The sequence below is a fragment of the Meleagris gallopavo genome, chromosome 2, assembly GCF_000146605.3.
Source record: "Meleagris gallopavo isolate NT-WF06-2002-E0010 breed Aviagen turkey brand Nicholas breeding stock chromosome 2, Turkey_5.1, whole genome shotgun sequence".
NCBI classification, from domain to species: Eukaryota; Metazoa; Chordata; class Aves; order Galliformes; family Phasianidae; genus Meleagris; species Meleagris gallopavo.
Window position 1 is genome coordinate 108,767,470 of NC_015012.2, and position 15,323 is coordinate 108,782,792.

The following is a 15,323-nucleotide window of genomic DNA, read 5'->3' on the forward strand; positions in this document are numbered from 1 at the left end:
CCTGTTTCTGTATTTATTGATGTTGTTCCGACCCAGTGACCTCGATGCCGACATTATAAACATTCCCCTCAGCCCATGTGCATTGTTTTCTGCCTTTCTGCTTCCTTTGTTGGCTTTTCCTTCCAGATTTGCAGGTGCCATTGTGTCTGCCAGGCAGCCATGCGACAGGAGCACTGTCTGTGTCCATTTTCACACATTCCAGAGAAAAGAATGAAACGAAGGCACTGACAGGGAAACAACAACTGTCCGAAGCTCCAGCTGAAGCCAAGGGGAATATCTCAACTCTCAGACAAGACCCAACTTTGTTCTTCATCAGACTAAAGCAGGAACTCAGCTTTCTAATACTGCAAACTTATATTTAAATTGCAATAAAATGGCCCTGTTCTGCTTAAATAAGGACTGAAATGTCTGCTTTATTTTATTTATTTATTATTGTTCCATGGGAAGTGAGGGAGAAATGCAATACCTTGGGTGTGCTAATAACCTGCTGGAAGAAGAGTGCTTTTCCAATAACCTAACATTCAGAATCCTTCCCTATCGTTTCCAGCCTTTGCACGTGAATGCTCTCACTGTCAGAGTGTAAGGTTTTGTACAGTTATGATCCCTTTCAAATTATGACCATAAAAAAAATGAGCTATATTTTGATTTTGGATGAAATTCATTTTGATAAAGACTTCTCTCCATAGTCCCTGTTGCTTGTACACATCACCTGCCCAGACTCAAAGGTGACAAATTGTGAGCATGACTGTGCAGGGGAAGTGATGTATGGAGGTGTTTGCTAATAGCTTTGACCAGAGCTTACACTGTGAAAACAGTTTCTAGTCATCTTTGGTCCCCAAGACCCTGTAAACACTGAATCCTCTGTCAAGGAACTGATTTCTCATTTGCTGATGGGTTGGCAGTTGGACTAGATGGCTTTATTGGCCTTTTCCAACCTTAACGATTCTATGATTCTATGATCCTTGGTGCTTCTGCCCTAAGGAACTTTCATTTTTCTTGTTTGTTGCTTTCCTCTTCTCCGACTTTGTTCCAGGTAGGAAAGACATTTGTACAGACATATATACCCAGTGCTTGCATCTCTACACTAACTATAGAGGGGAATGCAGAATGCTGGTTCAAATGAAGGCTTCTATACTGTCAGCCTCCAAAGCTGGTACAATGGAACTCAGCCCAGCTGTCTAATTTAGCATCATCTAGTTTTCCTTGAAGTCAACAGAGACACAGACTTCTCACACAGTGAGGTTCGTGTCCGTGCTATGTGAGATAAGCAGGCTTTGGTAAAGGCTTGTTCCTTTTTCTTAATCTGGGGAACAGAGATAAGCCCTTCAGTGATCATTCTGCTGTGGAGCTGATCTTGCTAATCTAACATTCCACACCAATGCAAACAGCCCATATAACAGCATCTCTGCTTACCTCTCCCAGTCACCTTAGCTAAGTCTATAAAGGCCATAGGCAAAAAAATGTACTGTACCAACCCCCAGACTTACATGCAAAATCACTTCTGATGGGATCATGGGAAGCACTGAGCATGTATTACATATTTTACAGGTGTTTCCAGAAGCTGCCTCCATCTCTGCTGCAATTGGCAGGGAAGAACTGTGTATCAGGGATCAATACCCATCAACCTCCCAGGAGAGTTTCAGGTAGGATAGAGCAGTGATGCCGTGGCACAGCTGCTCAGGGAAGTGGTGGGGTCACCGTCCCTGGGGGGGTTCAATGGGAGATGTGGCACTGAGGGACGTGGGCAGTGGGCATGGTGGAGGTGGATGAGGTTAAGCTGGGTGATCTTAGAAGTCTTTCCAACCTGAATGGCTCTATGGTTCTATGACTGTAATTATTATTATAGTTACGAGATGAGAACAGTGACACCCAATGGAATGAGTTCTCCTACAGCTGCAGGGAAACTCCTCCAGTGCTGCAGCCAACTGCCCAGCCTTGCCAGCCACAGACACCTCCACCAGGCACCTCTCCTTGTGAAATCACCATGATGGCTCCTGAGACGTGTCTGCCAGGTGGGTGCAAGTCCTGGAGAAAGGATATGCTGAGGAAGAAGACAGTCAGCAATGAGGGAGAAGCTTCTACCTTTGAATGAAATGTCATTCAATGTCCTCTAGATAAATTCAGAGAATTGTGTATTATCCCATGGACACTGACAGCATTTGGAAGTGTGAGGAAGGGGAGGAAGCATGAGATGGGAGGATTTCTCATTCATTTTAAGCTTACATTCAATGGCCATAGGGTAGTTCTGAAGTAGCCTGGGTCACTACAATTTTGGGAACCAGCTGCTTTCCCCAGCTGCTAGTAAAGGTTTGCATTCTAGCAATGTAAATCAGCAGAATTTGGCTGCAGTTGTGGTTAAATACTTCTCAAAGTGTCTGATAAGGTGACCTTGTTTATAACGTTTTAAGGGATTTTTAAGGGGTGTTGAGTGGGAAACTGGATATTCTTGTGATAAATCTGAAAATGTTGGTACTCTATCATATCAATATCACACCTACATCAATGTATTCTATTTAAAAATGAAATACCTCCTGCATCTCTTCAAGATGTCTTATGCCCCGAGTGTTGTGTCAGGAGTCTAACACACGAATACAGCCCTGTGTGGAGGGATTTGCAGCCTGGATAGGGATGGCTGATCCTTCACTCAGCACAATGTATCTTCTGCTGCTTGCAAGCCCACGAGCTGGCTCCTGGCTCCCTCTGGTGGGAATGGCTCGGTGGGAAAGGCTGGCAAAGCCTCTTTTCTCCATCTTCAGCATTGCTAATTTAAGAGAAGGCCTATGATGACTTTTAATGGGTCTGGAGAGCAGGGAAGATGTTTGGTTTCTGATGCTGAGCCCGAGGGAGTGAGCTCCCTGCATTCAGGATAAGTCTATAAATGTAAAGTGAACTTTTCTGTAACTTTATATAACTTTATCTAAATGTAATTGTAGGAAATCTGGTAACTATGGTGCTAGTGGGAGCTCTGCTGCCTAGTGCACAGGTAGGCACCTTCCTCCTAGGCACATTCCTAAAGCAGATCCCAGCCCAGCGGTGCTTCACACTCATCAGTGGTGTCTTCTATAGTCAGAGAACAGTTACAGGATGATGGCACTATTGTTTGACACTAAGCCAAACGAGAGCAATGAGAAATGATGTGGGGTGAGTTGGAAGTGTAACGAAGCAAAGGTGGGATCAGCAGGAAACATCACTCTTTGGAAGAAAGAGGGAATGGGAATGGGAAGGATGGAGGTGATGCTATCCAGATAGCATTCATGAGAGAGATGCAGCACCAGCTATATTTGAGACAACTGCTCAATGAATTTCTGATAAAGATGTTTTCCTTGGCGGAATATGTGACAAAAAAAAAGGGAGTAAGCCAGAGCCAGGGCAAAGCCCAAGCCTAGAAGCCCACCACTTCCAGAGAAAACCCAAGGCAGCCTGACCCCCATCACTCTCACTACAGTCAGGTTTGGGCAGGATTCAAATCAGGAAAGAGCCAGTCTTGAGGTCTCCTGACCCACAGTCAGCTGTGTTGCCCATTGCACCATTGGCCCCAGCCTCCTTCCAGCCTGGAGCCTACATGGCCCCCAGCATGTTCTTCCTCCAGCATGGGCAAGGCGTTGGGGGGGAAGAAGGAAGGTTTCACCTCCTTTCTGACACCTGGTAGGTGTACCAGCCCCAGTGTAGCCTAAAATGGAACAGATGAGCAAGGTAAGATGCTGTAACACCAGTTCACCTGCTGGCATTCAGCAGGCAAGGGAAATGGTAGCACGAAGAACAGAAAACCATGGACTCAGCCCACACCACAGCTCCCAGAGGACTTGCATAGAGAGATGCATCTCACAGGTGTATCAGAGTCCTCCCTTTGATTACCATGCAAACTTCTTCTGGCAATCTGGACTTCACAGGAGAGCACAAGATCACAGAGAAACAAGGGCAGAAGCACCTTTCTGCAGGGATGCATGGGCACTCTACCAGTGGTCACCTTGGAGAAGACATGTGCACCATCATGACCATGAGCCACAATAGACAAGTGCAATCCATCACCCTGACCTCGTGGCGCAAGGGCAGCGCGTCTGACTCCAGATCAGAAGGTTATGTGTTCAAATCACATCGGGGTCAAACGTGGGGCAAAACTCTACTCACCTCTTTTGCTTCTGCTTTTCTGATGGTCTGCCTGCATTCGGGGAGCGTTTTGACAAACTTACAGCTGGGGAACCTGGACCTACCTGGGGCAATTCTTGCATGGAAGTGTAACAGGGGGCAGGTACACATCAGAGGTCAATGTTAATAATATTGCTATTAGACGTCTTTACTAAATTACTCAGTAATAGGATGGGGTGAAACCTGAGTCCACAAATGACACCAGTGGGGTCAAACACCATTCAGAGTGACCTGGAGTTCAGCAAAAGAAAACGTAACATCGTTCAGCTGGGATGGGATATTCCCATGCAGCACTGCAGTAAGGCCTTTATGGAGGGAGCAAGTAGGAGCCCTGAGAAGATTAAAAGTGTCGAGCCAGGCAGGAGTCGAACCTGCAATCTCCTGATCCGTAGTCAGGCGCGTTATCCATTGCGCCACTGGCCCTGGCCCCCTGCTAGCCCTGGGGGCTTCCATCACTGCATAGCATTGGGTGGGATGTAGGTAAGGAAGACTGATGATTACAGTTGTGCTTGTCCAGACCACATTGTCAGGAAACAAGGATATTTTTTTTTCTGTCTATGCAAGCATCTGGGCCGCTGCTGGATCACGGGGATATGTTCACATCTAGCATGATCCCATGACCACTGGAAACTGAAGTTTTGTTTTCATTTCCCTCCATTCTGTTGGCTGAAGGTACAGTGTTCAAGTTGAGGGCAAGGTCAAACCTCTCTATTAGTGGTCAAGGTGTGGTCATTTGTCGTGGTGATCTGGGCTCCAGCTCTGCTCCCATTGGGGTGCCCAGCTGTGTGACAAGCGCAGGCCATTGTCCTTTGTGCTACTGGCTACTGTCCTTTGTGCTACCCCTCACCAGCCTGGTGCCCCCCAGTGGGCTTCTTGTATCCTTCATTCTGTAGAGCATCCTCTGTGCCCATCACACAGACCTTCAGCAACATCCAAGGGGGTGAGGAACACCAACCAGACTTATGACTTATGACCACTGACCACAGCCCACCATCCAGCCACTTTGCCAGCTGCCTTGTGATTGAGCTGTATTGATTGTTCTGGGAGATCCTGTGGAGGTCAGCTGAAAGCCATGGTAAACGATGGTCCTTGATCTCCTCTTGACTGCCAAGGAAGTAATCTCTCAAAGAAACCAGGGAGCGATGTGCCTTGATGAGCTCTTGGTGACATTTTGCAGCCATCCTCATGCCCTTCCTGCATGTGGACATGGCTCTGGGGAGCATTTTGCATGAACTGCCCCAGGTAGGTCCAGGTTCCCCAGCTGTAGGTGTGTAAGGGTTTGTCAAAACACCCCCAAATGCAGGCAGACCGTCAGAAAAGCAGAGGCAGGAGAGAGAATGTGTAGTATTGCCCCACGTTTGACCCCGATGTGATTTGAACACATAACCTTCTGATCTGGAGTCAGACGCGCTGCCCTTGCGCCACGAGGTCAGGGTGGTGGGCTGCACGTGCCTGGTATGGCCTGTGGTCATGGTGGTGCACATATCCAATCCAAGGCGTTCACCTCCGTGGTGTGCAATCCTGCCTGAATTAGGGCCATGGGAGATGGAGGGGACAGGGGCACCACTTGGAGTGAAGGGGCCAAGTCACTGTAGCATGGTGCTCAAACAGAATGGTGGAAGCACAGGGCAGGATGGAGCTGAGATGCAAATGGATCTGGATGGGCCCCAGGATGAAAAGAGCATCCTTCATCCCTGACCTCGTGGCGCAATGGTAGCGCGTCTGACTCCAGATCAGAAGGCTGTGTGTTCAAATCACACCGGGGTCAGCACGTCCCCCTCTCTGGGGTGGTGTGATGGGTTGGCTGGCCCAAGGGGCAGCTCTTTTGCCCTCCTGCTTCAGATCCCACAGCTTCACCAAATGGCAGCAAATGTACCCTGGCAGAGAGGTCTTGTCTTCTGGGCCAGTTTTGGAAAGTATTAGGATACCTTTCATCTTCCCTCATTCCATATTTGGAAGGGAAGCAATGGTCATCTCAGTCTGGTGTCATGTCTGGGCACTTTTTCTCCTGTCCCTGATACCCACAAGGGCACGTGTAGCTGATTCCAGATAAGGACATTTACAAAAAGTCCATCTTACAGTCTCCTGATCCTTAGCAAGGCATGTTATCCACCACAGCACTGGTGCTCTCTGGCCTGGCACCCAATGGCAATCTGTCCTGTTGTTGTAATTTGTACTTTCTCCTCATCTTTTCACTGTGCGCTTTAAGAAAAGTCTCAGTCCACTTATATACTTTCCTATTAGGTAGAAATGTTTGCATTAAGATCAGTTTATCTTCTTTCTGCCAAACAAAACCGACTGTCTCTGCTTCTCCTTGTCTGTAAAGTGCCCCAGTTCCTTGCCACTTTGATAGCTCTCACTGGACTTGCTCCTTTATACTAGTGTCTTTCTGTTGATTCTGGAGAAATGTTCAGCTGTGAGGAACTGGAAGCCAGCTATAAGGACTAGTCATCAGGATGTTTAAGACTCTACTTGCTCTCTTTCTGGTGCCCCATGCATTTCTTGATGAGATGGGCAGAGCGAATGGAGAGCTAGAAAAAAAAAAGAGGCCTGAAGCTGTGAGAAGACACAGTCATAGTTATAATTCATTTTAAGCAGTGGAAATCTTTTAAAGGTTCTTTAAAGGTGAACTTTTAAAGACAAACACAGGGAACATAATAAAAAGAGACAAAGGAGCACTGACCGTGGCAGCAAAAGGGTAGAGAGGAATTGAAAATAGTAACTTCTCCAACTGTTCTCACACCAGGGTTGCAATCTCTCATTGCAGGCAGAGGCTGCTATGCCTGTGCTAGGGCCAGACATTGAACAGAAAGCAAAGCCCCACAGTTCTGCATCCAATAGAAGAAAGAGAACATTCACCCAACGCTCCTTTATAATCACACAAGCGAAGGGCTCACCTAACGTGGCAGTCTTGAGTTCTGGATGTTAGTTGAACAGAACATGGTACTGGGTTAATGTCTTCAAAAGGTTGTGTAGCCACCAAAATGCCCTTTAGTCAGTGAGGATGATCAGATAATGGAATCTGGCAGATGGAGTGTCTCAAAAAGGCATTATGAATTAACTCTGGAAGGCAGCAAAGCACCACACAGCCACTCGCTCACTTCTCTACCACCCCTAAAGGGATGGAGGGATAGAAAAGGAGTAAAAGGAAGTGAATCGAGGAAAAAAAAATTGTAAGTGAAAGAGAAATAGAAGAAGAGAGACACCATGGAACGAAACAAGGATTTTAAAGGCAATCACTCAGCACCACCCACAAACAGGGTGATGCCCAGCTAACTCCCGGGCAAAAGATGCTGAACCCCTAAGCCCTATCTCTTTCCATTTTTTTTGCTGAGCATGACATTATATGTTAAGGAATATCCCTTTGGTTATTTCAGGTCGTCTGCCTGGTTGTGTCCCTTCCCAACCTGTTGTGGGCCCTCCCAGCCCATTCTTGGAGGGGGCAGATTGAGAAACAGAGAAGGTTTTGATGCTGTTCAAACACTGCTCTGTGTCCCGAGGGTGGAGACAGAAGGGAAAACAGACAAACCTTAGACCAGGCCACAGCTGGGCAGTTATTAACTTCATGCCAAAAACCTGGAGTGTGCACCTTCCTATGGCTCACATTCTCACATTTCTGATGGAGCCCAGGCCTAACGACCCCTCCTCACTGTCCCAAAAGCTATCGTTGACTCAGCAGTGAGTTGCACGAGCAGGTTCCTTTGGTGGCCATCCTCCAGATGTCGCTACCTTATCGTGTTATGTCCCCAGCTCTTCCAAGAGGAAAACAGCAAGGGAAACGTGGAAAGGCAGATGAGATGGCACTGAACTATGCGTGGTCCGAATGCAGACATGCCATTAGGAAAGCCAAACATTGCACCAGCTGGCTGCGTTCACTGGGATGAATTTTTAAGATTTTTTGATGCCTTTTTTTAAGAAACAAAAGCAAACATAAAAGTGATCTGAGCCACAATTTAGGCGAGAGCTGTTTGGTGCTGTGTGTTAATCAAGGGAACAGTTTACCAGGTAGTAGAACTTTGTATCTCCCATGCAAGGGAAGGAGTTATAGGTTGCTTGGTGACAAAATTGCTTCACAGCATGAAGGCTCTTTGATTTTTTTCAAGCTACAACTCTCCACTTTGCATAAACGAGGAAATCTTTGAGGCCATTTCATATGGGAAAGTGTGAGGCAGAAAAGCATACCACTGTTCTATAAAGTTGTAAGATCTTGTAACAAATGCCATTTCAGATAAGTATTTCCCATTCAAGACTCAGAAAATCATGATCAGTCCTGCTGTCCTACTATAAAAAGCCATTTATCTGAACACTGACACACAACTGGCTTGACCAGAGGTGTATTGTACTTGAAGCCAGTGAATAAAAGTCCAACTTTTCAGGTTTGGGAGCCCTTATGCCAGCGTTAGGCTGGGCTCAGTTCTGGATATCGTGTCTCTGGTGTAAATGATATCACAGAATTTTGAAATACATCAGGTAACAAGGCCTTTTTCTGCCTGTACGAGCATCTGGGTTACTCTTCAAGCTCACTTCAAGCATGATCGCATGACTGCCCTGGAAATGGAAGTTTGGTTTTCATTTCCCTCCATTCTGTCGCACAGTGTTCAAGTTGAGGGCAAGGTCAGACCTCCCTGTCAGTGGTCAAGGTGTGATCATTTTTGTACTCTGGGATGTTTTTATGGATAAAGATCCTCCTGTTTGTGAAGGGATGGTAACTCAGAAGGAACAATGTCAGTAATAAGATCTACAGCCTCTTTCCTCAGAGTCCGAACAGTGTTATTGATGGAGAGGGGTGGAGGAGTCTATTGGGATCCCAGTGTATATTCTGCTGAAAGAAAGTGGATGGTATTTATCCTTCTCTGCAGTCTGGAGGCAAAAGGACTTCCAGATATCTTTCTAGAAGATACCTATCCAGATATCTTCACTGATATCTTTAAAATCTGATCATAAACCAGATGTGATACGAGACGGATTATCAAGGAATCCAGAATAGAGAAGTATTTCTTTGGAACGATTTCAGGACACAATAACAATAAATAGGACTAAAAGCAATTTCTTCTATGTCTTCATTGCAGTTCTCAAGCCTGAAAATACACACATACACACACAGTTGCATCTTTCTCTTAGCATTTTTTTTAAGAGTCGAGACAGTCTCACTTCTTCATTCCATTGATCTCAACAAACAAATGTTCACATCTTTTGTGACACCAGACTTACGAACTGCATTCAGAATGATTTTTAATTCCTCTTAGCAATTTTTCGTGTCTTTATCAAGGTGCACACCCGGAATATGCTTGTGAGTGAAAGTCTTCTTGGAAACTGGAGGAATGTCAGCATAAATTCCAAGAAGATCTAGATGAAGTCCAAAAACCCCCTCAGTGGGCAGACCCCAGTGTTGGCAGTAAGATGCAACCAAGAGTAAATTTTTGAAATGAATAAATGTCCAGATGGAAGGGTACAAGTCACAGGACATTCCTTTGCAGGTAACTGTTCTTCTAATGGTATTCCATGATCTATCACAGTTGGTTGAGTTTTCAAAGCCTCAGAAGTTTGTCAGAAGCTTCTTATCCCTTATGCTTGCAGTAAAGGAGGCATGATGTGAATTTCTGCCTAGAATGCAAGTGGCAGGACTGAACAGGAGCGCGTGGCTCCGACACCATGCCTCTTCTCACAAGGCTAAGAGTGTGATCATACCAAGCAGTCCTTACAGCATACTAGAAGGTCAGATAACGTGTTTATGACTGTCTCAAACCAAGTAAGTGTGTGGGAAGCAGCAATCAGTTACACAATTACCCAACAAGGCAAGTTCAACAACCGCTGCATCATGTGTAATGCCCTAAGAAGATTCAGCAGATTCCTGACTGCACTCCCCTCCTCTGTCTGCTTCTCTCTGTGACTCTATTTGCCTTCCAGGTGCTGACCCCTCACGAAGGAAGGCTGGCTTTGCACCCTGATGTTACCAGTACACTTCTTTTGGATGCCCAATCTCATGGCCGTGTTGTTCTCAGCACAAAAGCTTTATGCCACAGAATGATCAAATAATTATTTGAGTTAGAAGGGACCTTTAAAGGCCATCTGTCCCACTGCCTGCACTGAGCAGGGACACCCACAGCTCCGTCAGTGCTCACAGCCCATCCAGCCTGACCTTGGCTGTCTGCAGGGATGGGGCACCACTGCCTCTCTGTGCAACCTGTGCCAGTGCCTCACCACCCTTATCATAGGAATAGAAGGAAGATGAGCAACTGTTTCTCAGTTTTCTGTGCTTGAAGATTCATGTAAATTTTCTCTTTTTTCCTTTTTTCTTATTTTGATATGACTATTTACCTTGTACTTTGTCACCTGTGTAAGGAGAGCTGTCTGACAAATGCCAGTTTCCTCCCCTTTTTCCTTTCTTCATTCCTCAGAAAGAAAATTTGGCTGCTGCAGCTTTGTTCCACCTTGCTGTAAAATTCTGCTGGAAAGATGGTGTTGAAATCTTAACGAGTGAAGGTGAAGGATCTAAAAGGGTCTCAGGATGGCCGACCAGTGTTTGCAAGCAGGACAGATGAGGGGAGAGCAAAGAGGGAGGGCCTTCTCCTGTGAGAAGATGCATGAAGAATCTCTCTAACACAGAATCACATCCATGATGGCAAGTCAGACAGTGTGGGGCACAGAGTTACAGGATCACGATGTTGTGTTCTCAGCTTGTATCTTTAACGAGGGCAAAATTTTGGTCCAAATCAATTAACAATGCCCCCAAACTACCCTTAGATACAGCTGGGAATTGGCACAGACCAATTCTCAATACACAGTTTTCATACAGTCACACCATTCTGCAAACTGAAAACAGAATGGACATGGCCAGTTAAGCCAGCTGCCTTAGGAATGGTCCTTGCCATGTTCAGTTGCACGGTCAACACAACTTTAGAAACCTGTATCCAACCCACTGTTGCACTGTCTCCACTGTCACCCAATGACTGACTCCATCAGTAAGGCCTGCCAAAATAACATCAGGCTTACCAAAATGTCTCTGTTCATCTTGTATGAGAACGACAATATATCTGTGCAGAGATAGGAAAGGAGTAATAGCTGTAAAATAGCTGTAAACTAAAAGAGGGTGGATTTACGTTGGACATAAGGAGAAAATCCATCACAATGAGGGCAACGAGACACTGGCACTGCCTCCCAGAGAGCTGTGGGTGCCCCATTGCTGGCAGTGCCCGAGGCCATGGATGGGGCTGTGGGAGGTGTCCCTGCCCACAGCAGGGGTTGGGGCTGGGCTCTTTAAGGTCGATCCAACCCAAACTGTTCTAGGATTCTCTCATTCTGTGCATCCTTCTGCTCCAGCCCAGTGAAGAAGTTAGGCATAAAACAAAACCTAGATCATAAGGCAATGGGGACATGTTGGCAATCAACTCCAGGTGATCCAGATAGGCAGCTGAGAATTCTGCCTTGTAGGTAATGCCTGAAGAGAGGTGATCCATGGGACTTGCCTGTGGAGAGCTAATAATTCTTTTGCTGTGAGAAGGAGGCAGGTATTTTTTTTTCCTCTGTATTTCCATAGTTCTTTACCAAGGCCAAATATTTACACATGCTCTTTGTACCAACGCCCACAAAGCTATACACAATGCACCTCTGAAGGACCGGAGGTGAGGGTGAAGGGCAGCTGAAACCATTCTTTACACCCCCAGCAGAGACGTGGGCGTGCAAATTGCACAAGGGACCCCTGAGAAATGCAGCCCTGCCTGCTGCAAGCAAATCGTGGCCTTTCCAAAGGTCATTGCCAGCTGGAGTCTAGGCTCATTACCCAGCAGGAATGCTGTCTGAGGCGGGGGTTGAGAGGTGCTGCTGTTATAGGCTTGGTTTCTCAGCAAAGTCATGCACAGGGGAGCAGGAGCTATTAGCAGCGGGTGATTCTGCAGGGACCTTTATGCTGAAGGCTAGAAGTGACCCTCTTAGGTGTCATGATGACAGGGATGAGTGCCTTCAAATGGCCTTGAGTGTTTGGTCAACTTCAGCAGACGAAAATCAAGGAGGTATTAAAGTGGATAGAGAGAGTAGATATCAAGGAGATTTTTAGGGTCCTGTCTCTGACCCCTAAGAAACATCATAGTCCTATATTGAGGCCCTTTGAACGCACAAATGAAAAGTTCCAGCAAGAAGATGACCTTAAATTAGCCGCAGACACAGAGAGCCCTGAGCACCTGATTGAGCTGTAGATATCCCTACTCATTGCAAGGGAGTTGGGCTAGATGGCCTTTAAAAGTCCCTTCCAACTCAAAGTATTCCATTCCATTCCATTCCATTCCATTCCATTCCATTCCATTCCATTCCATTCCATTCCATTCCATTCCACTCCGTTCCATTCCATTCTATTCTATTCTATTCTATTCTATTCTATTCTATTCTATTCTATTCCATTCTATTCTATTCTATTCTATTCTATTCTGTTCTGTTCTAAATCTCAGTCAGCACTGTTGGTCTCTGGACCACAGCCATCACCACATGTTTATCTCTACACTTTAAGGACACTTAGAGGCGTAACACAACCAGTAGCAGTGGTAAAAGCCCTCTCAGCTTTGCCTGGCCTCCAGTTTTGTACAAAAATACCTTGTCTCAAGATAGTAACTAAGAAGCAAACACTGTGGTGATGAAGCCACAAGGGCAGAGATCCTGATCTCCAGGCAGGTGCTGCTCCTTCCCTTCCTTTCCCCAGCAGATGTACCCCATAGTGTGTTAGAAAGCACCCAGCTCCTGCACACATTTCATAAGGCACTGGTTTGTTCACTGGAAATTGATTATCTTCTTGATTACATCATGGGTTACACAACCAGACTTTGCCTGTGACATTGACCTCAGGAGATGTAATCTGCTCTCCAGAGGACTAGATATGAAATAACCATCTCCTTACTCAAAGGGTGTCCTACATGTAGCCTGTTTTCATTGCTCCTTGAAGTACTGTACTTCAGAGCATCTTTTCTAATTCCATGGGCATCCTGCATTTTTCAGGTCAGCAATAATCTTGCTGTTAGTATTATTCCTCAGTTTGCCATCTGCCCGACTGGGAAGCAGAGACAGTTGATTTCCAGCACAGATTTTAGAAGCCATGAATGCCTGCAATATGATTAGTTGCACATACAGGCTGGAAAATTGCATTTCTATACTAGTAAGCAGTGCCTTTCTGTAGGTCCTGACATCTGATAGTGAGTGCAACCATACCCATATTATGCAACCATCTCTGCTTCCTGAACAAGGTTACCACACCAGACTGCCTGCTGGAATACTTTCTAGCTTGGACTTAGCATTGAAATTGCCCAGGCATTTTTGGGAGAGTGCTAGCAGGGTCAAAATTGCCAGGGCCATTCCAAAAATTTAGTATGGATGATCAAATTCCAGTGCTCCTGTCCTGACACTCTTTAATCTGTTAGAGCAGACAGAGAGAGGTTGGCTGAATCACTGTCCAGACTTCATTGGCTGTATCAGCTACACCTCAGCAAGTAATAATGAGATTTTGGACACGGCAGACACAGCAGACTTGTCTGTTATCTAAGCCAACCATCATGTGAATGTAGGTGAAGGTCAATGCCACACTGACCTCTCTGATGTATGTGACCCCATAGAATCACAGAATCATTTGTGTTGGAAGGGACCTTTAAAGATAATCTAGTCCAACTCCCTGCAATGATTAGGGACACCTCCAATGTGCTATTTGTGCTATTTCCTACAATAGCACCTGCACAGAAGACTCAACATCTCCAGGAGATGCAGCACTCCAGAAACGGTGATATGTGAGAGATCAGGAAATTCATCAGACAAGTGAAGGCTGTGGAGAGGCCTCATTGTGGCCTTCCAATGCTTAAAGGGATGTTATAAAAAAAGAGAGAAATCAACTTTTTACATGGACTGGTAGGACAAGTTGAAATGGCTTCAAACTATGAGAGAGAAGATTTAGATTGGGGTCAGAGGGAAAGTTTTCATTGAGATGGCGGTGATGCCCTGGCACATCTGCCCAGAGCTGTGGGTGCCCCATCCCTGGAGGTGCCCAAGACCACGGATGGGCTCTGGGCATCCTGACCTGGTGGAGGGGAATCAACCTGTGGCAGGGGTTGGGACTGGGTGAGCTTTAATGTCCCTTCCAACCCAAGTCATCCTATGATTCTAGGATAAGGCTGGAGAGGAATTTGCCTTCTCTCCATAACAATCAGCAGCTCCTGCCTCACACTCTTCCTCACGAACACTGATTGTCATTCCTTCTAACTCCATCTCTAGAGGGGAATCTTCATCTTGCACAGGGTTTAGGGGGACGTTACATTGGCTGTGTAGTTTTTAGCACCCGTGTGCACAGGTTTATTTAACTGACTCACCGTACGGATTGCAACATGATGACAAATGCAATGGAGATAAAAGCAATCAAGGGTAGCCAAGCTGCCAATAGGTAATAATTGACCAGGTTGCCAGACTCCAGCAATATGGTGTCCTTGAACTTGGTGCATACAGTGGCTTTTCAATCTCCTTTTCTGCCTGCATCAGGCTTGTGTGCCTTTTTGAGGATGCTAGGAATGTGCTCATCCATTGGCATTCTCTCATTTAGAAAACCTATATGTTTTTGTTAAAATTACCCTACATGTACTTGGTTATAAGAGGAATGTAAGATTTCAATCCATGTTCTTTCATCTGATTTGCTAAATCTTGGAAGCATGAGGCAACTGAAGAACAAAGTATTGTCAGATTTTATTCTCTTGCCTTGCTTTTGACCAATGAAAGACAAAGCACCACAAATGTAAATCACTCTGTATGTATTGCAAGGATTTGTGCCATAATTAAGAATGTAAGGAGACTACTGAAGTATTTGTAGGCATAAACATGGTGTTACTGATATGTAAGTATATGCTCTTCTAAATAATCATGTGCCTATGTAGCTTTAAATGCATGTTCCTAGTTAAAAGGGCAAAATCAAGATTTACTGTGCCCAAATACATGTACACCTATATCAATAAACACTCCTCAAAGCATAACAGTTCTCAGACCCTACAAACAGCTCATCCCCAAATTTTACCAGTCGTTAGCTTTTAAGCTGTGCTTGAGAGAACTCTTAGAAAACATTGACACAAAAGCAAACAACAGCGCATATGGCGCCTGTTATGAAGTAGATTTAGCAGGAGATAGTTGGCCAATCAAGAAAGGAAGAAAAGAGGGAGATATCC

General features: G+C 45.6%; 4 non-coding genes across 4 annotated transcripts; 2 read left to right on the plus strand and 2 right to left on the minus strand.

Moving 5' to 3' along the window:
* The first annotated feature begins 4,032 nt into the window (after positions 1-4,032).
* On the plus strand, positions 4,033-4,104 carry TRNAW-CCA. The gene has a single exon. It is a non-coding gene; the product is annotated as a tRNA-Trp (tRNA).
* A 392-nt stretch (positions 4,105-4,496) lies between these two features.
* Positions 4,497-4,569, minus strand: TRNAR-ACG. Its single transcript has one exon. It is a non-coding gene; the product is annotated as a tRNA-Arg (tRNA).
* A 936-nt stretch (positions 4,570-5,505) lies between these two features.
* On the minus strand, positions 5,506-5,577 carry TRNAW-CCA. Its single transcript has one exon. It is a non-coding gene; the product is annotated as a tRNA-Trp (tRNA).
* Positions 5,578-5,842: 265 nt separating this feature from the next.
* On the plus strand, positions 5,843-5,914 carry TRNAW-CCA. Its single transcript has one exon. It is a non-coding gene; the product is annotated as a tRNA-Trp (tRNA).
* Positions 5,915-15,323: the final 9,409 nt, after the last annotated feature.